The following is a 23819-nucleotide window of genomic DNA, read 5'->3' on the forward strand; positions in this document are numbered from 1 at the left end:
AATACCCTTTGGGTCAAACTTGCTATTTCAGTAGAAATACTTTATATTCAAGTGACTTCATTGCTCTCAAATGTCTTGTTTCTTCTCATGTAGATGTCTTCTTCTTCTTCTAACTTGAGGTAGCAAGTTTTATGAATTTGATGACCAATCAGACAAACAAAGAAAACTGTGAGGCTTCCCTTTTTATTATATCAACCTACAGGCAACATACTCTTTTCTTAGTTGTGTGGCTTTTTTGTCTCCTTTATTTTAGGATTAGGATCACCAGAAAAGATAAACTGTAAAACATATACTTTTCTGAATGGTACTTTGTTTTCTTGATTAAAAAGAAAAACAGATGAAAATACTGACTCACCCACCAAACTTTTCAGTTCTATTATTCTAGTTGAATAGCAAGCTAGTGCTATTTTATGATCAGAATTTTTTGGTGAAATGACTCCTAGATTAGGATATACTAAGGTGGGGTCAAGAACTTATGTGCCAGGAAGCACATGAATTGCAATGGGACTGCTAAAATTTGAGGCTTTTAGTTTCTTACATTAAATCCTATGGCCAGTCTAAGCCTTTTGATGAGATCCTATTCAGTGGCCAAAATGGCAGTCATGATCACCATCTTAACACATCAGTATATGTCCTTTCAATAACTCTGTTATCAGAGTACATATGAGCTCCTTAGGGTGGAAGCAACTTCCCTGACAATAAAAAACAAGTAGTTAAAGGCATCACTGATAGTAGACTTACCAAGTTCCACGCGGTTCTATTCGTCTGCACAGGTCACCAGTCGTGTGACCGTGGCGGTGCACAGTGGATGTGGAGGGATGAACTCATGTTTGTCCGTGGTCCTGAACATGTGCTGCCACCAGCCATGTTTTCTCTCCACAGTGAGATTCAGGATACACAGGCCACTGCACAGCTCTTCTGAGACAGCAGAATACATCACCCCCAACCCAGTTCAGCCCCCTGGGGCTCTCTGTAACCCAGCCGAAGAGAGTAATTCGTTTCAACTTTCCCGTAGGCCAACTTTGTCTGTCTTCTGAGATTCAGACCACATGCACAATAACGCTTTGGATATTTTCCAAGATGTTGATTTTCAGAAATGTGAATATTAAGCCAGAAGCAAACTGTCTAATGCTCTATTCTTATCAATACCTGTCTTCTGTGCCCACCACTGTCCATGTCAGAATGAGACAGACCGCACGATTCCTGTCTGTCCCTGCAACTCTATTCACGTGGGATAATTAGAGTTTTGCAATGCCTCGGGCACGTCACCTCGGAGACCAAACAGTTTTAATCAGGACCTGTTTCACACTGCAGTTGACCCTCCAGGTGGCTTTACTGCCATTGGACACACAGGACGCGGTGTCCCACAACTGTCTGTTACACTGGCAGCCTCCCACCCCGACTGTCATTCAGAGGTGACAGACTCAATGGCTTTGCCCCACCATGTGGAGCTGCGCAGACAAGCGCTACCTACATCAAGTACAGGTGCAGGTGAAAGGAACTCTGTCTTTACATTCTTTCTTCTGAATTCCCAAACACTGATTTTTTTTTTCAGTAGCTGTCATTTGCACTGTTACCAGTAAATTGAAAGCAAGGCTAAGAACTTCCAAATTTGAAGGTTTCCTTAATATCTGAAGTCTCCACTCTGACTCACTCATACATACAGTTTAGGTCCGGTACCTTATTTTTAACTAATTTTGCACAGTTTGTGGAATTTCTCTGGGGTGGGAAAGAGCAGAAGGGTAAGGTGAACAGCACCTTGTTTTCATTGCTGGCTTCACACTGTCCACGTGGTTGGCTCCACTCCAGCAGAAGCTGCTTTTGAGGAAGCCACACAGATTCCCACTTGGAATTACCAGTACATTTCAAAGGGCTGAAAATACCCATGATGTGATTAGAAAATCAAATTTTTTCAAGACAACATCAATTCTCATTCATTTAAAGCTAATTAAGCTTTCGAAGCAGCTGCATCAGAAAGAGAAACAGATGTCACAAATCGAAACTGTCAGCACCAGAGAAGAGAAGAAAAATACTGCTTTTAATAAATATTTTTCCTGTCACAGATTTGAAATAATACAAGTAGAAGGCAGATGTTAATTTTTCAAATTGTTATATTATATTTTCAATTGACACTACTGAAAAAAATAAGAATTAAGTAGCTACTGTAGTGACTATGCTTAATTTTTAAAAACCAGAAATCAATGTTTTTGAAACACAACAGATACACATTTTAAAGATACTAGAGATGCTAGATATAGCCTTTCTGAAGTTAAAAAATTAAACACATTTCATATTGCCTATTTGTTCTACAAAAAGATTCAAGAACAGACTGTGGATTATGGTGTGTATGTGTGTGTGTGTGTGTGTGTGTGTGTGTGTGTTCAAAGTACAATAATTTAATTCTTTAATTCATTTGGAATTCTGAGACTTACAACAATTTTAGGACCTGTATAAGCCCCATACTAGGTACATACATTTCTGAGCATTATTCAGTTCCTTTCGAGAATTCAACTTGACTTGGAAATGAAGTTTGGAGCTTGATTACTATCTACAGCTGAGTATACGTCTGTTGTTAGAAATTAAAACATGCTGGAATTAATTTGAAAACAGAGGTTACACATTTGGCATATCTCACGTGTCTTCTTCATGCCAGAAATGGTTAATGAATAACGAAGATAGCCAAATAACTTACGGTTACTATTATTAAAAATCTTCGATCGTCAGTCATATGAGAAATTACAGTTATGACACATCTACTTAAAATGATAGATATAAATCACCCAACACAGAAGGATCTCACCACACAGTGAACGTAGGTGTAGGGCTTCTTTCCTAATCAACATACCCCATGGAAAACAAAGAGCTAAGGACCTAATGGAGCACACTGCCAGGGCTCACACTCGACTCTACACATTCCCAAACTCAGTCCCTTCAGACTTCTTCATGGAAACACCATGTAAAAGACTGGTCATAAATGCAGAGACCCATGAGAAAGCATTCTCACATATTAAGCCTCTCAAGTATTTTATGAAGCATCCAGCAGTTCAATTGCAATTAGTATTTTAACTAATTCTTTCAAGTTCAACATCACTAAGTGAAGTTTGTAAGTGTTACGCTATAATAAAGACTTCTACATGTCTGTTTAAACTTGTTATGTATGCCTAAACACTGGTGAATCTTTGGGGATCTAGAATAGTGGAGAAGAACAACTTCCTAGAATCAGTCTAGAAGCAAACACCTACCACAAAGATGCATCCTAAGCAGTTTTCTGCAGTGTGCTGACCACACTCCTTAGGCCACAGATACCCTCCATTCTCAGGCAGGTGACACCCTTGGGTGGGAGTCCTCGCTGCATATTCTGACTTCCCGGAGAGCTTCCAACGTTGAGAAGTTAAAATGGAAACATTGGGGAAAGTTAAATGAAAGCACACACGCACCAATAGCATCCATGGATATGGATGCACATTCTGTCGGGATGCAGGATAAATTCAGTGATCAGATGAGTAAGACAGAAGAGTTTTCCCTGAGACGAACAAGGGAAGAATACATAGGCTGTGTGGCAGAGATGTTTTCCTGAAGTAAGCAGGGATTTAGTGTAGTAGGGCAATGTGGGAAAAGGCTCAGAAAACACATTCCCAGTGGTGGGCACAGGGCAACAAAGGCATGGGGAGCAGGGACAAGCCTGGGGAACAGTGGTAGACCGTCACATGAGAAGTGGGAAATGTGTTCGGGTGGCTGTGATACAGAAAGTTAAAGCCAGGCTCAGGAAGTCCACCCATTACACTCACCCATCAGACCTGTGTCCAGTGTATGTCCAGGGGTCACTCTGTGAACAATGCTGTTTCCATACAAGAGCACAGCAGTCAAAAGTCAGGGCAAAGCACATCGCCATGCCCAGAAATTCCTGTCCCCAAGGACCTTGCAGTAACAGAAGAAGGCAGGTGACTAAACAAGAGAGACAGGTAAAAGTAAACGCAGCAGAAAAAAACTAAAACCCGAGAACAGGAGCAGGAAAGCCAAGGTGGAATGGGGATGTGCCATTACCAAGGAATGGGTGAGGGAAAGTCCTGGTGAGGTTGTACTCAAGGGAATGGGGAAGGGAGTGAGAATGTGAGGCGAGTTTGTTTTCAAGGAAAGAATATTCTTGACCACAGGGACATACAGTGTAGATGCTCTACGGTTAGAGTCAAGAGGGTAAACTCAGACCACAATACGACAGTATAACCAGACCAGAGTCATGGAAACAGGAAAAGTGTGGATAAAGAGTAGTTCGGGAAAGCAAGCATTCACATGGCAAGGTGTGAAAGGGTACCGTGAATACATAGGTTCTTATTCTGGAGGATTTGGAACAAATTAAAAGCCTAGAACTACCTCAGCAGGTCAATTACCAAGTGTCAGTAAAGTAGGAACTGATGTGTTCCTACCCTTTCCTGCCATTATTTTAAGTAAAGTGTTACAAGGGAACGGGACAGTGGTACGGTGACTAGTCATCTGGGTTTCAGTCCATGAACTGCCAGAGAGTCTGCAGCCTGGCTAATGCTCACAGAGACTCACAGCTACAGGATGTATAGAAACTTCCACTGGGAGACTTGAAGAGTGTGGCCAGAAGGGAAACACCAGGAACTGTATGTTCATAGAGGAATGGTTTGGAAAGGTTAAACCCACAGCACCTCATCAAATGGAAAGAAAAGGGACCAGTTAACAGCCTGTGGCAGGACGAGGAGGTGGCTCAGTGGGTAAAATGCCAGCGGCACAAACCTAACAGCCAAGCTCGATCAGGAGCCATGAAAGGGTGGGGGAGAAGTGACTCACACAGCTGCCCTCTGACCGCCACATACACAGTGGGCGTGTGTGTAAAGCCTCCGTACATACATCATACAAACCACACACACACACACACACACACACACACAGACAAACACACACTACACACACAAACACACACTACACACACAAACACACACCACACACAGACAAACACACACTACACACACACACACACACAGACAAACACACACTACACACACAAACACACACCACACACAGACAAACACACACTACACACACATACAAACACACACTACACACACACACACACACACATGCTAGTTCAAAAAGTAACTGAATTTTTGAAGGTTCATCCAATAGCTCTATGAGCTAAATGTCTTAGTCATTTTGTCAGGAAGAACCAGAGGTAGTGAAAAACTTAGCTGATCATGAGTATGAATGAAGAAAGCCGAAGATGACTGAGTATTCACATCATTGAGCAAAAGAGCAGAGCGAGGCCACTGTCCCTTCCCTTCCCCTGAGATCTCTGAGAAGACAGCGTGCTTTAGAGAATGTGTATCTATTTTCTTTCTCCATGAGCCTCAGAGGTGTATTTGTAATGGGTGGCAGAAGCCTTCAAGTGTGAGTGTTACAGAGTTCATGATTTTAATTGGGGCTCCCTGAAGTTCTGAGGCTTTTTCTCAGGATCTACGAGGAGCACAGTTGAGGTGGGGCCCTCTCGGCTTCATTCACGGCCTCTCTGAGTGTATCTCTTCATATACTGAACTTTCTCCTAAGATTTCCGCCACCCTGAGCTAACTCACTGCGGTGACCAACTCCACAGGGCAGGGAGTTTTCGAATCCCCATCACGCGTTACTTAGGCTCTTCCGCTTTGTATGTGTTCTTTGCCCTGTGCTGAGCAGTGCTCACCTCTGCTGCTCTGAAATGTACAGAACAAGACTCATGCTTATTCCCACAAATCATTTACAGCATTTTCCAACTGGTGAAGCCTCTGAGCTGACCAAACTGTCCGGTGGCATAGTGACAAGAACTCCAAGCTTATGAGTGAAACTTGAAATGGATCTAGAATCTTCATTGTCCTTAATGAGAGAAATAAACAAATCAGGTCTCCTAGATGGGGTGGTGGCACACACTCAGGAGCAGGGACAGGCGGATCTCTGTGACTCTGAGGCTAGTCTGGTCTCCAAAAAATTTCAGGACAGTTAGGAATGAATAGAAAGACTCTGTCTCAAAATTAAAACAAAAACCAAACAAAAAAAGCAGATCTCCATAATGAGAGTCACTAGAATCACAAAGCAACTAAACCTGAATTCAACCTGAAGCTATTTCCAAATACAGGCTTGTCTTCCAAGAGAATGAGTTGAGGTTAGCACAGTTACAAATGCCTGCCATGCAGAAGTCAGAGTACATATACTGTGTCAAATCAAATGACTCTGACATTAACCATGTTTGGTTCAACAAAATTGCTGTGTGCTTTGAGACCCAAGTCTATTTCAACTTGAGAGTTGAGAAAGAACGTGCTTATGCAGTCAAGAATACTTGAAGAGATGGAAAGATCGGTCTGATCTATTGTCACAGCTTACTCGCTGGCAGCCGAAGAGGTGAGCACTCCCAAGAGGGGAGCATTCCCTGAGGCACCATCAAAACCGCCATTTGGATTTCACTCAGAATTGTGCTTGCTAGCATTACCACCTGTCAACACTGAAGTCATTGTGATGGATCCCTTTAAGGAAGTCAAAGACTATTTCCCAATTCTAAAGGAAAAATATCATATATCAAATATCAACAAGAAACTGGGAGCTTGTATCCTTACAGATTTAATACAACTTTGGTAAACCTGCTTTTCAGATTGCTTGAGAATACAATTCCTTGCAGTCTATTCTTGCCTCACATGAGCCACACGTGTATGCATAACCTCTCTTTTTTCCCTATAGACTCTATAGTATAGAGGAAAACAGGATATAAGTTGTGTACACAAGCTGCCTCAAGTATCTGCACAATGCAAGAACTTCTCAACAGTTTGGGGGTGTATATGTTTCTAAATCACTGTTTTAAATATTTGTAACACAGGTCCTCATCTAGGTTTTCAAATGTAGAGAAATTTAATCCACTGATTTCAGAAAAAGTCATTTTCTCACATCTGCCTATAAATCCAGCTCCAGGATATCTGAGCCCCCTTCTGCCCTCTTTGGGCACGAATACGTAAGGAAGGCATACATTCCTACAGACATAGAACACAACAGCAACCAAAGCAAATCCTAAAAATATTGAAGCTAAGATATAGAAAAGCTGTCTTGACTTACAAGTGAGCTAAGCATATTTCAAATCCTTATCTATTACTTCCAGGGAGAGGTGAAAAGAGATACATGGTTCTCCTACCTCCGTGTACATTCCTTAAGGAGCTATGTCCACTACAAACATCAGTGCTAGTCAACTGGTCTTCAGAAACTGAGCATGTTTTAGTAAAAACTACTAGTAGAAAATAACAGTTATGCAAAATGGTTATGTATCATGAATTAGAAGACATAACAGCTTTCAAGATGTCCCCTGCCAGATTAACCCACATGCCAGCAGAGATATCCCCATGTCACACGCCAACAAAGATATCCCCATGTCACACGCCAACAGAAATATCCCCACGTCACATGCCAACAGAGATATTCCTCACATCACATGCCAGCAGAGACATCCCCCATGACACATGCCAGCAAAGAAATGCCCCCTGAACCCAAGTTAGTAAACCTAGCATCCCTCCCCTAGTCACATGCCCACAAAAACTCTGCAGCTCATCTTTGCTGGTAGTTCAGCAACACTTCTGGTCTTCTCCTTCTCTCAGTGCCCTCTAGTGACTACATTAGAATACCAGTTCTCTTGTCCTTTTTCTTAGCTTCTCTTGCAGTCGCAGGTCTCCCAAGCCATCCATCTCTCCACACACCTATTCTCATTTCTAGGTGAAGCCAGGCAACAATTTAACGTTGTCTGTGCTATCTGTGGCCCACCAGTTAACAGCAGAGACCTTATGTGAAGCCTTTTCGTCACACTCCTGGCAGGAAACGCCAGGCAGTTGCCACAGAGTTGCCGCAGTGTGTGAGCTGAGGGAATGGACTTAGACAACTGCAGATACAGAGGGAGACTAAACACGCAGTGAGCGAGAAAGAAATTGAGAGGAAGAAAATGACTGAAAAGTGGGGGATAACTCCAATACCTATACCAAAGAGACTCCAGACGCTAGACATTGGAACAGCCATGCTTATTGCTGCGCTGCTCATGACAGCAATGAATGGAATCAACCAAGATGGTCACCAGCAAATAAGTAGATAATGAAAATGTGACACCTATACACAAAGGAAAGGTTTCTGCCTTTAAAAAAAAAAAGAACTCAGGAAATTTGCAGGAAAGTGGGTAGAGCTAGAGACTCAGAGAGGAGAATAGTGAAAGTTCTCTCTCGTGTATGGGTCCTAGCTTCTATTGCTGTGCCTATTGTTTATGTGGGAGAGAACGTGGGGAGAGGTCAGAACACTGGAAAGGTGTGCACACGAGCGATAAAGGAGGCTTTAAGATATGAAGGTGAGTAAGGTACGAGAGCCCACGAGGCATGCATGTGGTCAGGGGGACCCTGTGAGGGCAGGAAGGCGCAGTGGGGACAGGGACCACAGAGAAGGAGGCGAGGAGCAGGGTGGGGCAGAATCAACCAAAATGAAAAAGGTGTGAAAATGCTATAAGGAAATCTGTTGCTTGGTTACTAATTAAAAAATAAAAGTGAGCTAGAGAAAGCAGGACTTTGGCTTTTAAGAAAGGAAGTCCTGTAAGGAAATGCAGCGGAGAGATGAGGGAGCACTGGTTTGCTGATGTGGTTGACATCTATTTTATACTTCATGAGCGCGTCACACATACAGAGACACGTGTGTGCGCGCACACATGCTCACCAGGCCCTGCAGACACTCAGACATGACGCCATTGCTATTTCACAGCTATTGTTTCATTTCAAGGGTACTGTATCTGTGCACAGCTCCACCACAAGGCAATGTGTGCTGTGTTCCAGAAAACTGACACGGCAGATTACAGCGAGTTCAGAGACGGGAGAGACGGCTACTCTCCCAGATCTTGCTTTCCTGGAAGACAGCACCACCACTATAAAAGATGGTGTCTGATTGGAACCTAACGTAGCCCATAATGCTTGAGACTTCAGAGGAAGGTCAGGTCTTCTTTTACTGGGGTGATAAAGTATTTAGTGGGGAGGATGATTTTGGAAAAAGCTGAATATAATGTCCACATGTGCAGTACAGGAAAAGATGAGGTTTTTTTTTTTTATTATCACAAGAAGGGAAAGAGATGAAGCAAGTCGCAGTGGACTGAAGCACAGCTCGCTGTTGGGAAGATATAGTAGCCTGAGTGGGTCATGAGGCCAGCGAATGACAGTAAGGACAGAAAATAACACAACTATGAAAGCCTAAGGGAGCCACCCTCCTGCCATCTGAGTTACACACCTTTCACAAGCTTCAGTCCATTTCTGAACTGCTGTGAATACAGGGCTCAGGGAGGTGTTTGCTGTCTTCTAGGGAAGACAGACTGCTTAGCAGGCAATGGCAATAGACTGTGATAAGCGCTATCACAGAGGACATAAAAGGTGATTTGCCATCCAGGACAGGGCTCAGCAAGCACCCAAGAGGATCAGATTCCAAATTAAACCAGAGGGATTACTGGGCATCCACCAGGCAAAGGAAATGGGGACCACTCAGACTGAGCAGCCAGTATGAAAGAGACTGGAGGGCAGGGAAGAGCGTCTGTTCCAGTGACTGAGAAAGCAAAGCCGAGCTGAGAATGGATGGGAAAGAATGACCTGAGAATTGATGGAAGCAGTAGGAGAGAGAGTCTAGCCCCTCATAGAGTGCATCGAAGACTCCATCGGGCCCATTTTTAGGAATGCTTTGTGGCATTGACAGTGGAGCAGTGGTAGGAAATGACTTCATCATATTTCGGGTTTAAAGAATCAGTCTCCCTTCTCGAGGAGAAAGTTTGGGAGAAGTGCACAGCGTGAGGGGTTGTCCAGTGAGATGGTACGGTTTCAGCTATAAGGTGAGAGGTAGAGAGAGCGCCTTGTGAAGGAAATGGGGTCAGGGGTCCCGGATTCAGTGGTACCCTGAAGCAGCTGAGTTTTAAAAGGTGGTAAGTGAGCTGAGGGATGTGCGAGCCTATTTAACAGAAAGTTCATTCTGAGGACAGAGCCGAGGGAGATAAACTTTATCAAAGAACAAAAACATGCATTAAAAACCCAACAAGCCACTGACAGAAAACTGGGGGAATGAGCAGAGGAACGGGTCATCCCAGGGGTCAAGAGAAGATTTTTTTTTTCAGTAGGAATAACCAGCCAATCTTGTCAAATACTCAGAGAACATGGCTATCTATTAGAACCAGTATCTTGGGGGTCCCTAAGGACTTTGAAAAAAAAATGGTATTCAGAAAAAGGAGGAGGAAGAAGAGGGCTAAAGATGCTGGAAAAAAAGAAACCAGACTACAGATGTGGAAGAAGGAAGAATAAATAGATTGGAACATGGTGACGAAGCAAGAAGTGCTAAAGAGTATTGTGTTTATCTGCTTATTTGGGCTAGTGTAGCATAAACTTGAGAGGTTTTATGCAAATGAGAACATTGAAAATGTAGGAACAGGTGGAGAATAAAAAAGCAAAAATGGGTAGGATCCATGTCACAAGTCTCCCAAGGAAGCAGTGACAATCTCATCATGATGTCCAAGAAAACCAAAAGAGTATAAGCCTTCATGTAACTTCTGGGTTTGGTAGCAGGACCGTGAACACAAACTCTGTTGGATTCTGTGTTTTGCAGATCACCGGTGAAGATGAATGTTCAAAGCTGTAAGAATAAAGAATAGGGGAACTCAGTAGAGAAACATAGGAGCCCAGTGTTCATTGTTGCGTATTCAGCTGACCTTATGCCAACCTGATCTACACAGATAGGATTTTTCAGCCATCTCTGGCAGCCTTTGTGTAGGCAGAGAAAGCACAGTTGACAAATTATCTGGGAGCTGTAGCCTAAATATAAGTATACAAAACATAGTAGAATGACCATCCCAAGTAGCATAAGCAAAAACAATCTTTAACAGAGTGTCCAATAGGATGTGAAGTAAAGAGAGAAGGCACGCTAAAGGAAATAACTCTGTCTTCCAGAGAGTGTGTCTCTTTGCTCCAAGAAAATATCAGACTATTTTTCAATCACAAAAAAATTCCCAGCAATCAGAGGATTGCCTTTTATGTGAGGATTCAGAACCCAAATTCCAAAGCATACCCCAACCTTGGGAGGCTGAAGAAAGTGGGTTGTGAGCTGAAGGGCAATCTAGGTTATAGAGTGAGAACTTGTGTGTGTGTGTCTGAGGGAAGTGGGGGGAGGGGGAAGATGAAGAAGGAAAGGAAATGAGAAGGGAGGAGAGATCAAAAGGAAAGATGTGATATATCGTCCCATTTAGGATGGGCACTCTGCAGTTCTCATTCTCCATCCTTCCCCAATTGTGGGTCTCCTCTGTGTCAATCTCCATCTCCACAGAAGTTTTGGGATGAGCACTGAATGGGACATCTCTGTGACAGCCCCTGCCCCCGAAGACTCGGGGAGCATCCCAGAGGAAAAGGCAGAAGGGTGATAGGAGCCAGAGGCAGTGGGTGACTGCAAGGAAACCGTGTTCTCCAACACAGCAGGGCACATACACATTTGAACTCACTGTGGCTGTCACAGCACACACAAAACCTGCACACGGCCAAGCCACACAAAACCCCAGCACGGGAGAGAAGAGGTAGTCACAAAGCCCCACCCTTGGGTGAAACTCCATTGTCAAGTGGCAGGTGTCAATAGTGTGGGCCCTGGCGGGTCAACTCAGCTTCCGTGGAAGGCCACACCTCCAAGATACATGCACAGCACGAACTGTACATGATAGGTTTAAACAAAAAAGACACGAAGTTGGGAGGTTGGGGGGCGGTTAATATGATCCAAACACATTGAGTGAACTGCCTGAAGGATTCATTCGAAAATATGAAACAATAGGCCTTTTAGACACATGAGGGCCGGCCCATATATGAACGCACAGAGCTTGCGTGGGTCTGCCGCAGATGTAGTCCTGGAGCTGAAGAGACGTGGACACGTACCCCCACCCCTAACCTAAAAGCTATTGAGAGCCATGTGTAAAAAAAAAATCAGTTTTCTTCTAGAAGTCTCCCTGGGGAAACAGACCACTCTTAAGGGCAGGCCCCATGCCCAGGAGTAGGTGGCCAACACAAAACAAACGTGGTAGCATCTTCAGAGCGTCTCTGTCACATAAAGTGAAGTCAAGGAATTGTGTCGTTGCTGCTATTCTGTTCCTTTTTTTCTACCTTGTAGGTCCTTTGCCTATATGTTATGACTTCCTATTTGGGGTTTATGACTTCCTATATGGGATTCCCGGGTGTGTGAACATGTGTGTTTCTACATCTACATCGATGTGTTGTGCCTTTTCTTAGGTTCTTTTTCTTGTTTGTGTGCTTTGTCATATTCCAATTTTTTGTTGTTTTATTTATCTTCCTTTATTTTGTTATCCTTAGACGCCTATTTGTTTTCTAAGGAGAGACAGAAAGAAAATTAATCCAGACGGAAGAGGAGGCAGGGAGAAACTAGGATGAGTAGAGGGAGGGAAAAACCATAATCAGAATATATTATATGAGGGAAAAAAACCTAGTTTCAATAAAAGAAAAAATGGAGAAGAGACAAGAAAAGAATAAATGGAACTTCAGAAACACAGCTCAGTGGTAGCGCCCTTGCTGTGCACCCAAAGGCCCTGGCTTTAAACCTCTGGTCCCCTCCCCTGAAACGGAACCCTGGCTCTCAGTCTGATGGCTTTCTTCTGCTCCAGGAGTTTGGCGTTAGCTCTTTGAAGGCCGAGTGACTGGTGACGTAACGGGGCCACATGGAGCACTGTGGGAGGAAATGATGGAAAACTTCAGGCCTATTTTGAGTCCCACCGAAAGTAACGCAAGTCATTTCTACACGTGTTCTGCTGTCCCATGGTCAGGCAAAGCAGTTTTGCTGAGCGTCTGGCCTTACTGCCGCAAAGGGATAGGGCCGTCAGGGAACTTCACAGCTATTTAAACATAAACAGGCTTTGAAAAAGAAGACAGGACAATGTAAAGCAAAGTATATTGGTAGAAAATAACTGGTTACTGGGGCACAGATTATAAACATGGGTCTGTCTAGAAGACAGAACTCAGAAGAAATAAACTCCGAGCTGGTGCTAACCACTACACCCTAAATTCAGGCTGTCTTCTCTCCCGGGTCATGCTTCCCTTTCCATGGCCTCCAAACAGCCCACAACAGTTTGCATCTTGTTGTCCACCAAACGTTTACCAGTTGGGGCCCGGAGTTTTCGCTGTTCGGTTGGTCCTTTCATGTGAGGCTTTCCCCTTAGTACCACAGCTAGCGTGGTGCCTGTGAGGGCCGCTGGTTATAGCCATAAGGACCGTTGAATCTTGCTTTGACTAATAAAGTCTGCTATGGCTGCCGGGGCGGCTGTAGGAAGGTGAACCTCGAACAAAGATTCAAGGCAGGATGTCTGCAATGGCGCAGACCAGGTGGAATGTTTGAATATGAAGCAAAAGATGGTCTTTGGTTCTAGGAATATCGTATTTGATACAGAAGTAAAATATTACGCAGCAGGACCTTGAAAACATATAAATCAAGTTTCCAACAGAACACTGGGAACGAAGTCTCAGGATAAGAAAACAAGAGCCTGAATTCTTCACACAAGCAGTAAGTGAAGGAGGAATGGGGGTTTGTTCATTTAATCATTTCACATTGCATACGGACAGCAGAAGGCCACATTTCTTAACTGGCAAAAGTCAGTAGGTCAGAATACCATTGCCACCTCGTTCTGTAATAAATCTTGTTTTTATTGCATAATCTAATCAATACTTATAGAATGTGCCACACCACACACACACACACACACACACACACACACACACACACACACAGGATTAAAATCCAAAATGGGTTTTCCTGCGATCTCCTTGAAAGTGCTTCTCGCCTAGGCCCTCGTGCGGTGGTTCCGGGAAGTAGGCCCTCGTGTGGTGGTTCTGGGAAATGACGGTACTACCTTAGGCAAGCCACCCCAGTCTCTCTTCCATTTTCTTCATCTATAAAATGGAGACGGCGATGAGTTGTTCCAAGAGCGCTGCTGACATCATTTATTTTTCAATCAGTGTAAAGCCCTTAACTCAGGTCCATGTTCACAGTCGTCTCCAAATAGTGTTATAGTAACATTTCCATTTAACATGGACCTGTGTTAGTCAAAAGACAGATCCTACCCGAGTGAGGAATATAGGGAAACCTGACTTTTTAGTCTTTAAAGCCGGTCATAAAAAGTCTCTTTGAGAGGAGTGTACTGAGGGAAACACAGATATTAATGCCCCGGGGCTTAGAGAGTGAATGTACTCCCAACACTACAATCTAAAGCTATTTCAAAGGGCGTTTGGATTTCGGATAAATGGAAAGAACCATAAATCGCATGTTTGAAAGGAGACTCTTAAGTGTGCACCTTAAGTCAAAGTCAAATGTGTTCCTTCACTGGGCTGTGTTTCATATTACACAGCTGCAGAACCGTAAGAATGTCAGCTACATTCTCAAACGTCATGGCCACGTGCAGATGGATGTGAAGCCAGTCTGTTATGCGAGTGGAAACACACTAGCACCACCAAGTTGAAGGAGATATTTTTAAAGCCTTTTATTTTCTAATAAAAACAAAGAAGACTGCTAACTTTACTGGGATCCAGCCGAGGGTCCCACGTCTGGTAGTCTAGCACCCACCCCTTGGCTGTATCCAAGCAGTCTTACTTACTGTGAGACCGGAGATTACTATGTTTTCCAGGCTACGTACTCACCCTGTCGCCCAGTCTGGCTTTGAAGTTGCGATCCTCCTATTTTGGTCCTCGATTAGCTGGATCACAGTCCTTTGCTACGGTTAAAAAGATTTTTAATTTTTAAAGTGAACTGACAAATTCAAGACCACATTTCTCTTTCTGAATTGTTGTGACTGCCACAGTCATCTATGTGGCCAGATGGTGGCGCTGTGGTTCCATATGTTGAAATTGTCGTTTTAAACTGTTTTCAACAAGGAATAACGCTTTTTAAAAGTAGCCTTCTTTGGGGAAAAATATGTGTGACTTTAAATCTACTTTCGTTTCCCATTAGTAGCAGAAAAATTGGGTGTTCAAGTTCTTTAGAGTGCCTGGGTGATTGGTTCCCATAGGTGCTGCGTTTCAGGGTCAGTCCGAAGGCACATGTGCTCGCTTGCCTTTGGTAGGCCGTCTCCAGCTGTCTCATTTACTCTGTTGATACTATTGACTTTTCTTATTTTGAAATTCCCAAACTAATGATGATATTGGCCCACTGTGAAACTGACTGTTTTCTTTCCGATCCACATGGTTTGCAACATCCCCCTTTATCTCTGGCCCCTGGGGAGGACCTGAGTTCTGAAAGACCCTTCAGAGTGGCCCAGGGACACAGGCTAAGTATTCAAGTTCTCAAGTCTGAGGGCAATGCAGTGGACCAGGAACATGTGTTTGAAATAGACGTAGAGACAGTTTTTTCAGAAAGAAAAAGCTCTCCTGAAAGTAGAAGTGGGCAAGAAACTTGAGGGGAAAGTCCCAAAAGTAAAGGACCATAAAGCTCTTGACACGTAGCACAGGTCTCTTCCTCATTTTGTATAGCTTGGGCTATTTTTGAACATGCTTAGTTTGTTGTGTGAAGTGGAGGCGGTGAAGGGTGTCCAGTCTTTCTGGCTCTTTTTCCTTCCTTCCTTCCTTCCTTCCTTCCTTCCTTCCTTCCTTCCTTCCTTCCTTTTATTTCTTTTTTGAGATTCTCACTATGTAGCTCTGTAGTCCTGGCTGACCTGGAACTCACTATGTTGAACAGACTGGCCTCAAACTCAGAGAGATTCCCCTGCCTCTGCCTTCCAAAGTGCTGGGATTAAAGCCATGTGTCACCATATCCAGTGCCAACTGACTTCTCTACACGCTAATCTGGATGTTTCTTTCTGTAGTATCCATTACCTTATCCTATAAATGACAGCACAGCCAGAGATGGTGTTGTAATCCCAGCACTTGAGGGGCAGAGGCAAGAGGATCAGTTTTGAGGCCCAATTTATCTACATAGTAAATTTAGAGTCAGCCTGCAGCATGTAAGACCCTGCCTCAAATCCCACAGCTCTGAAATCAAGACATCCTGCATCAACAGACCTGCTAGAACATGATGTCCAAGCAAACACATGGCAGGTGGGAAATGAAACCAGGGAGGCCATCACAAGAGGCCAGGAGCAAGTTTTGATCTATGCAGCAAAGTTGCTTGCAAACTCTTGTGTGGCCTCCCTCCTGGCCAAGGTGCCCCAGGGAAGGAATAGAGCCAGATTCAGGGCCACTTATAATTGTCACAGCCAAGGTGCCACCTGTTCTACATGAGGACATATCTTTCCCAAGCAGGCCCTGTCACCTAAAGGTCATCTAGCCCCACTCTTCCATGTGAACTCTGAGCTCTATGTATGGATTACAGTTTAGCTCTCTGTATTCACTACAGACCCACCCCCATCAGAAGTGGGTTTTTTTTAAGCCTTTATTATGTTTTGACTTTCAGTATGCCAAGCAAGTTGATACAGTGTTTTAATCATAAGCTGGTTTCATGTCTGAAAGTCCTGGTTTTGACTGATTAAAGGCAATGAATAAGAAAATGAAAGTGAAAGTGTGTTCTCCATGAAGGGTTGGGCATCGACCTGCTTTGATGTGGACAGAAGTCACTGTGAATTTGCAGGAAGCCATTCCTAGCTCCGTGATATCATTCCTCCATCTTATATCATAGTAAATGAGCAAACAACACGTGACTTTCCTAGACCCAGCAGTAAACACAGACCTTTTAAAAACCGCTGCTCTCAGAGAATCCCTGATTCATCTCTCCCCAATGCTATTTGTCAGGCAACTTCCATTCCTCCCTACACAGGGAGAGGATCTTGTATAGCAGGCAATGTTCCACGGGAATTCCCTCGGATGACTCTCAGTCCCCAATGCACCACCCCCATCTCTCTTAACTATTTTTCAAAATCATAATATTGCGATGTTCTATACACACTGTCTTGAGAGGCCCTTTCCCAGGTTCCGCCATGTCATTTACTTCTTTTCCAAGAATGATACAACAAAAAGATAAAACTGAGCCTCACGGTTTTAGCATAAAACATAAAAAAAGAAGAGAAGAAGATGAAGTATTATCGGATGTCTGACTGGTCTTTGGTACCGGTTTTTTGTTTGTTTGTTTGGATTTTTTTAATTGCAGTCCTAGCTTCGGACTTAGGGCAAATAGGAAAGATGAGGTGAAAAGAGGTCTTTTATCACTTCAGCCGTCATAGCCTTACACTAATGTGGAATTAATTCTCTTTGAAAAGGTGCACACTTTTCTTATTTCTCCCCTAGGATGCAAAATAAAACAGGATTTGCCCGACTGCAAACTTTCTTTAGGAAAACTGTGGACAAGATAGACAACAAGAGATTCCCTCCGTGAGTGTTTCTCCAAACTACAAAATTGCACGGCCCACAGCCGTGCTACTGGGGTGTCCCTACTCCCTAGCATAAATGATCGGTCGCTTTGAGATGGCAGGGCCAGTCTGCAGAGTTTGATTTCCAGGGAGACAGGGCAGGATTTGCTGCTATGCAGACTGAGTAATGTTGGAAGCCAACATCATGTCACATTTTGTGCGCACTTTCCAAAGATTAATCCAAGCGTTACAAATGGGACACAGACTGCCATTGTCCCGGGGACACTTTAATAACCCACACCTACAATATTCAACCTGTTGTTTGCACAGGGACAACTCTGGGACACAAAAACCCACCAGAACGACTCAGGGAAGGAGGCGCAGAAAGGCCGAGTCCCAGGCGCCAGCATCTCCTCATCTCATCCTTCATGGCAAATGAGTCTGTTCAGGGCTCATTTGTGCTCGAGGATGGGGGTCGCCGGCCGCTTTCTTCAAAGCTTCTAGGGAAGCGACGCTTGAATGTGCAGCTTGCCCACTCGCTCTCTCCCTTGTGCGCCACTCTGGCAAGGTTTCCCAACTGCAGGTGATTTGTGCTTCGTTTTGCATAAAACAGCTCACGTGAAGTAATCGCCTCGGTCCCCTTGGAGTAAATCTTGTCTTGTCTCTTTGACTGCGCTCCCCTGCCCCCTCCCCTCCTTCGCGTGCTCGCATCTGTTGTTCTATGATATTCCTCACCAATGGGAGGCTCGGGAGGCAGCCCCAGGATCAGAGGACCGAGCGCCAGATGAGAGGAACTCACAGTCGCTGTCTCTAATCCATCTTCTTCAAGTCCTTGCATAGAGCGCTCAAGATCACACCCCTTTCTACCTTCACCAACCACTGATGGCCTCGCAGGTCAGAAGGCATCCAGATCCAGACTGCAGCGGGAAGCTTTCTTAGGAGAGGTTTTTTTTTTTTTAATCATAAACAGAAATGTTTGGAGAATCACAGTTATGATAATTTAATTTTAGATTATGTAACGGTATTGTAAACAAAACTTGTTTTGGTTTTTTTTTTTTTACATAAAGCATTACTGTCACAATTAGTAATAGCTAAACTGTGAAAGGTGGAAAAATCCACACAACCCAGACCAGAAAAATACGATAACCTTAGAAAATCCCTATAAGACAAAAAATGCTTACAGAATGACGCTCATGTAATTCACCTTACCTAATAATAAATACTTACAGAATGACGCTCATGTAATTCACCTTACCTTATGAATCCTTACAGAATGACGCTCAGGTCGTTCACCTCGCATTATAAATACTTACAGAATGATGCTCAGGTCGTTCACCTCACGTTATAACTCTGTACATTATACTTACAAAAAGGAACCAACACAAATCACTTCATTTTCCCTTTTTAAAAATGTGTGTTTATGCTCAGGTGTGCACACAGCTTGTGCTTCGAGGTCAGAGGACAATTCAGAAGTTAATTCCCTTCTTCCATCATATGAACTCCTGAGATTGAACTCGGGCTGGAGGGGCAAGCTCCTTTATTCATCTTGCTGGCCCTTAATTTATACTTTCATGACAAGTTCCTGATATGGGAAAAATTACAAGAGCCGGAAAACACAACAGTACACATTTTGCTAAAGGGCACGCTCCTACACTTTAGACTCCAGCGAGCTGCTGAGCTAAACTAGATCAATCTATTCTACACAACGGAACAGCCCACATTCACCCTGGTGCTCAGCAAATAAGCATCCTTCCATTAGGCTTCCCATGTGGTTTCACTGAGATAACAACTTTTGTTTTTATCACCATCCTTCTTATCAGGTAAGTAGAGGCTGATTGTTTTATAGATATAATTACCCTTGATATGAAAACTACGTGATTAACTCAGGAATAAACACAGGACTCCTCGGTTAAGGATGGCAAGTAGAGGCATGCTAACGCCAGTGGGTCAGGGGCAGCACGAGGCAATCATGGAATTCAGCTGGTACCAGAAAGACCTGAGAGAGTGCGACAAAGAACCTATGCCTCCTCTACTCAAGGTCTCCCAGAGCTGGAGCAAGATGTCAGCTCACCGCATTTGGTTCTGGAGCCCAGAACTGACCCCCAAGTTCACAAGGCTGTTGGAAAGCAGTTGCTTGTGTGACAGGTGTCTGTCTGTTTGCTGACCTGTGCTCCTTCAGTTTCTACCTAAGTGGCCATATCCATGGGATCTCTGGGGCTTCTGAAGAGGACAAGGCCTCTTTGGGAGTTCCCAGTCAGGTCAGGCCACATACATACTCTGATGTCCATTTTTTAAAAAATTAAAATATCTCATTTTATTTTTTAATTTACCTACGTTTATCCAGTATGTGGTGTGTGTGTGTGTGTGTGTGTGTGTGTGTGTGTTAACTGTTTCTAGAATTTGGTATTGTACATGAAAGAGTTGGAGAGACTGAGACGCCAGAGAGAAACTGGGCGCATATGGAAGGAAAAATGGCAAACATTTTTCTTTAAAACAAAACAAAATGGTGGGAGAAGTTATTGGTTTGGGCCAATGGCACTTGGAGATTTCCACAAGGATGATCTGGGGAGCCCAGGCTTTCCAAATGATCTATTTCCCCTAAATGACCAGAAGCAGCCAAACCATTAGAGTTGACCGGAACAACATCTCAGCCTGGAACAAGGAGCAGCTCACTGAGGAGCTAGTGTGGGCTCCCTGCAAAGGTACCCCCCGCTATCAATGGCTGAGTGTAAAAATTCAGCATGTTGGCACCATTTCAGGGGGTCAGCACATGTGTGGAAAGTGGAAGCCACCGACAGAAATGGCGAAGAGTGAGTTTCACATACGTGTCTCCGTCCACACTGGAGACAGTCAAGAATAATATGGGGAGCACATGTGCACCCAGTTAGTGCTCTGGACCCACTGTGAGCTCCCGCCACAGTCTGTCTTCATGAACCCTCATTCTAGCGAAATTACTCCGGTATAAATTACCGACAGCACGGCTAGCTGTTTCGTCACTATCTTTTCCACAGCTCAGAGATCTCAGTCTTTCGATGCCTGTTCAGTAGTCGCTTCCTGTCGCAGCGATTCTCAACCTGTGTGTCAGACCCCTCCGAAGGCTGAATGGCCCTTTCTCAGGGCCTTCCGAAAACCATCGGAAAACACAGAAATTAGCATTACGGTTCACAGCAGTGACAAAATTACAGTTATGACGTAGCACCGAAAATAATATTATGGTTGGGGTCATCACAGCTTGAGGGTTGCAGCATTCCGAAGGTTGAAAAACAGTCCTAGAGACTGAAGAGCTGGATTCATTCACAAAGCCAGCACGTGTTGCAAGCTGCTAATGCGGAAGTCTGTTAGACTAGAAACGTGAGTGACACACCCCTTCCTCCTGCCACATCTCAAGAGTAGGAAAAGGCGAGGAAGACAGGTAAATGGGGAAAGGAAGCGTGGGCAATGGCCGCCTCACCCGGAAATGGGAGGCCAAGCTGTGCTGTGCGTCAACTGTACGCGAATACTAGGAGCCCTTGAGCACCCACGCTGGTCTAAGGATCAGCCTGACGTCTATCTCACGTTTACCCCTTCCTGCTTTACTGGATCTGTGGCAGCCGGCTCGCAGTGGTGCTGTGGCTACGGAGATGTTTCCAAATGTTCGCAGTAAATAAGACATTGCAACGCAGTACTCAAAACACGACAGCATTGGGATTGCTCATACAGCTTTGTGCTGATTATTCTGGTCACAGACCCCCCCCCCCCCAGACTGTCTCCTTTATTATAGAAGAAAGATTTGGAATAGTTGGTCCCCGGAGTCCTGAAAAGGAGGTCGTGACCTCAAGAGTCATACAGCCCACTGTGTTCTTAAAAAAAAAAAAAAAAAAAAGTGAGTCTAGATTATACTTAGTCAGATTTATTGGGGCTCAGAGAACGATGATTAAAACAAAGAATAGGAAATATTAAATTAAGTAGTTTTAAAGATAAACAGAAACAAAGCTTTGGAAGACAGTAACTAAGAATTCAATTAATTCAATTATTGTATAACTCTAATTCTTAAAATCTGAAATCTACATATTTATTTGATAAAACTTAATCAATAAAGAATTCCTTTTGTAATTAAATGTTTAATACAAAAAGTGATTAAATATTAAATTCAAGAATCTTATCTCTAATCCAATTTTTTTATGATTGGAAGATTTTTTTCTTTTTTTATTTAATTTTTTTTTCTTCTTACATACTGACCCCAGTTGCCCCTCCCTTCCCTTCTCCTGCCTCCCCTTGCACCTCCCCCCACCCTGTCCTACCCCCATCCACTCCTCATAGATGGTAAGGCATCCTGTGGGGAGTCAACAAAGTTTGGTACACCAAGTTGAGGCAGGATCAAGCCCCTCCCCACTCCCTGAAGGCTGAGCAAGGCATCCCACTATACTGAATGGGCTCTAAGATAAGGTATCCCACCATAGGGAATGGAAACCCAGGATAAGTCCTGGTCTCACTGCCAGGCCCCACCCACCAGATCAAGCCACATTACTGTTACCCACATTCAGAGGACTTAGTTTGATCCCATGCAGGGTGTTGGGAGGGGGGCGGAAATGAAAACTTTTATAATTTAATAAACTTTAAAAAAAAGGAAAACAAACTATCTTTTTTTCATTTTTCATACCAATCCCAGTTCCCACTTTCTACCCTCCTCCCATTCACTCCACCGTCCTCCTCCCCAACCCACCCACCATCCACTCCCCAGAGAGGGCAAGGCACTTTGCTCCAAAAAAGGACCAAGGACCTCCCCACTATATCCAGGCTGAGCAAGGAAGCCATAAAAAAAAAAAAGCAAGTCCAAGCAGCAGGGACAAATTCTGGTGCCATTGCCTATGGCCCCTCAGCCTGCCCCAACAATGCAACTGTCACCCCCATTCAGAGGGTCTAGCGTGATCCTATGCTGGTTCCTTCCCTGTCCAGCCATTCCCTTCCTTCAAATCACCTCCCTATTTACCCAGGAGATCTTAACTATCTCCCTTTTCTGGGACCTTCTGTATGTATCGTTTTTAGGGTCTTCCTTTTTACCTAGCTTCTCTGGGCTTGTGGATTTAGCCGGGTTATCTTCTGCTTTACTCGAATATCCACTTATGAGTGAGTACAGACTGTGTTTGTATTTCTGAGTCCGGGCTCTCTCATTCAGGATTCTTTTTTTTTCCCCTAGTTCCATCCATTTCCCTGCAAATTTCAAAATGTCATTGTTTGACCACCCTAATTGTCATCATAAAGCCTACATCCATTAACTGTTAGAAGCAGATGCAGTGATCCACAGGCAAACACAGGGTTGAGCTCCTAGAGTTCAGCTGAAGAGAGGGAGGGGGGGATCATATGATCAAAGGGGGGTCAAGATCATGACAGGAAAAACCACAGTTTTGCTAGTGGGGGATCGTGGACTAATCCAATTTTTTTAATAAAAAATATTCTGATTATATTCATGGGTGTCCTTTTGTCCTAAGTGACTCCTATTGGTATAGCTATAGCTATAATACTTTGTTGTTATTAGATAAGTTGTCATAGTGTAGTTCTGGCTGACCTGGAACTCTCTATGCAGACCAGGCTGGCTTTGAACTCATAGATCTCCATCTGCTTCTGCCTCCTAAGAGCTGGGATTAAAGACATGTGCTACCAAACCCTGTTAAAGCTTTAATAAATCTTATTTTAGCTATTGGTGAAATAAAGTGAACTACTTCTAGACCCGGACTACGCCAGTCCATTTCAAAAGTCTATCTCTAGAATTTTCCGCACTTTTAAGAATAGGAACACCTGGTTTGTGTTTGAATATATTATAGGTGTTGTGCTTGTACATGCCAACCCGCTACGAAATCCTGTTGGTTAAATACAGAGTTCCAACAGAAAAAAGGGGACACGGGAAACAACTACCCATAGTGAGATGAGTTCCTAGTACAGATACACAATCTACTGGCTCACTGTGGTGTTGAAAGTGCAACCCTTCCTGACCCCAGAGGCCCAGACACTGCTTCTTCACAAGCCGGGTTTTCCCTGGTGTTTACAAGCCAGGATGGGAACCATGAGCTGAGTCAGTCAGTCATTGCCACACTGAAAAACACTAAAGCACTGCAGGCAGGATCTGAGGCGCGCCTGCGACCTGACCAAATGGGAGCCCAGACACTTCGGAAACAGCTAATTTCAGATCTGTCCTGTGGTCTTGCAGAAAGAAATTGGATAAATGCATGGCTCTTCCGAGACAAGAAATGGCTGCTCTCCTTTCTGTGCCTGTGACCTTAAGAATGTTTCAGGTGACAATGATTTGCAGGAGTCCCACTACTGCAGGAGGTTGTTTGTAGGCTGTAAAGGGTGGGAACTCTGCAGCACACTGATGGCAACAGGACACCCTGCAGTCAAGAAAGGAGAGTGCCATCAGGCTGGGGTGTGTGTGTGAATTTGTTACAAGAATTATTACATTTTTTTTCTAAAAACATGAATTTTGCCTATATTTGAAAAATTGGATCAT

At 43.9% G+C, this 23819-nt stretch overlaps 1 protein-coding gene across 2 annotated transcripts in view; it reads left to right on the plus strand.

Annotated features, from left to right (window-relative positions):
- Positions 1-23819, plus strand: part of Grid2 (glutamate ionotropic receptor delta type subunit 2) — a 1407776-nt gene that overhangs the window by 1372679 nt on the left and 11278 nt on the right. The window lies entirely within an intron of this gene.

This window comes from Myodes glareolus, chromosome 6 (assembly GCF_982192425.1).
Source record: "Myodes glareolus chromosome 6, mMyoGla1.1, whole genome shotgun sequence".
NCBI lineage: Eukaryota > Metazoa > Chordata > Mammalia > Rodentia > Cricetidae > Myodes > Myodes glareolus.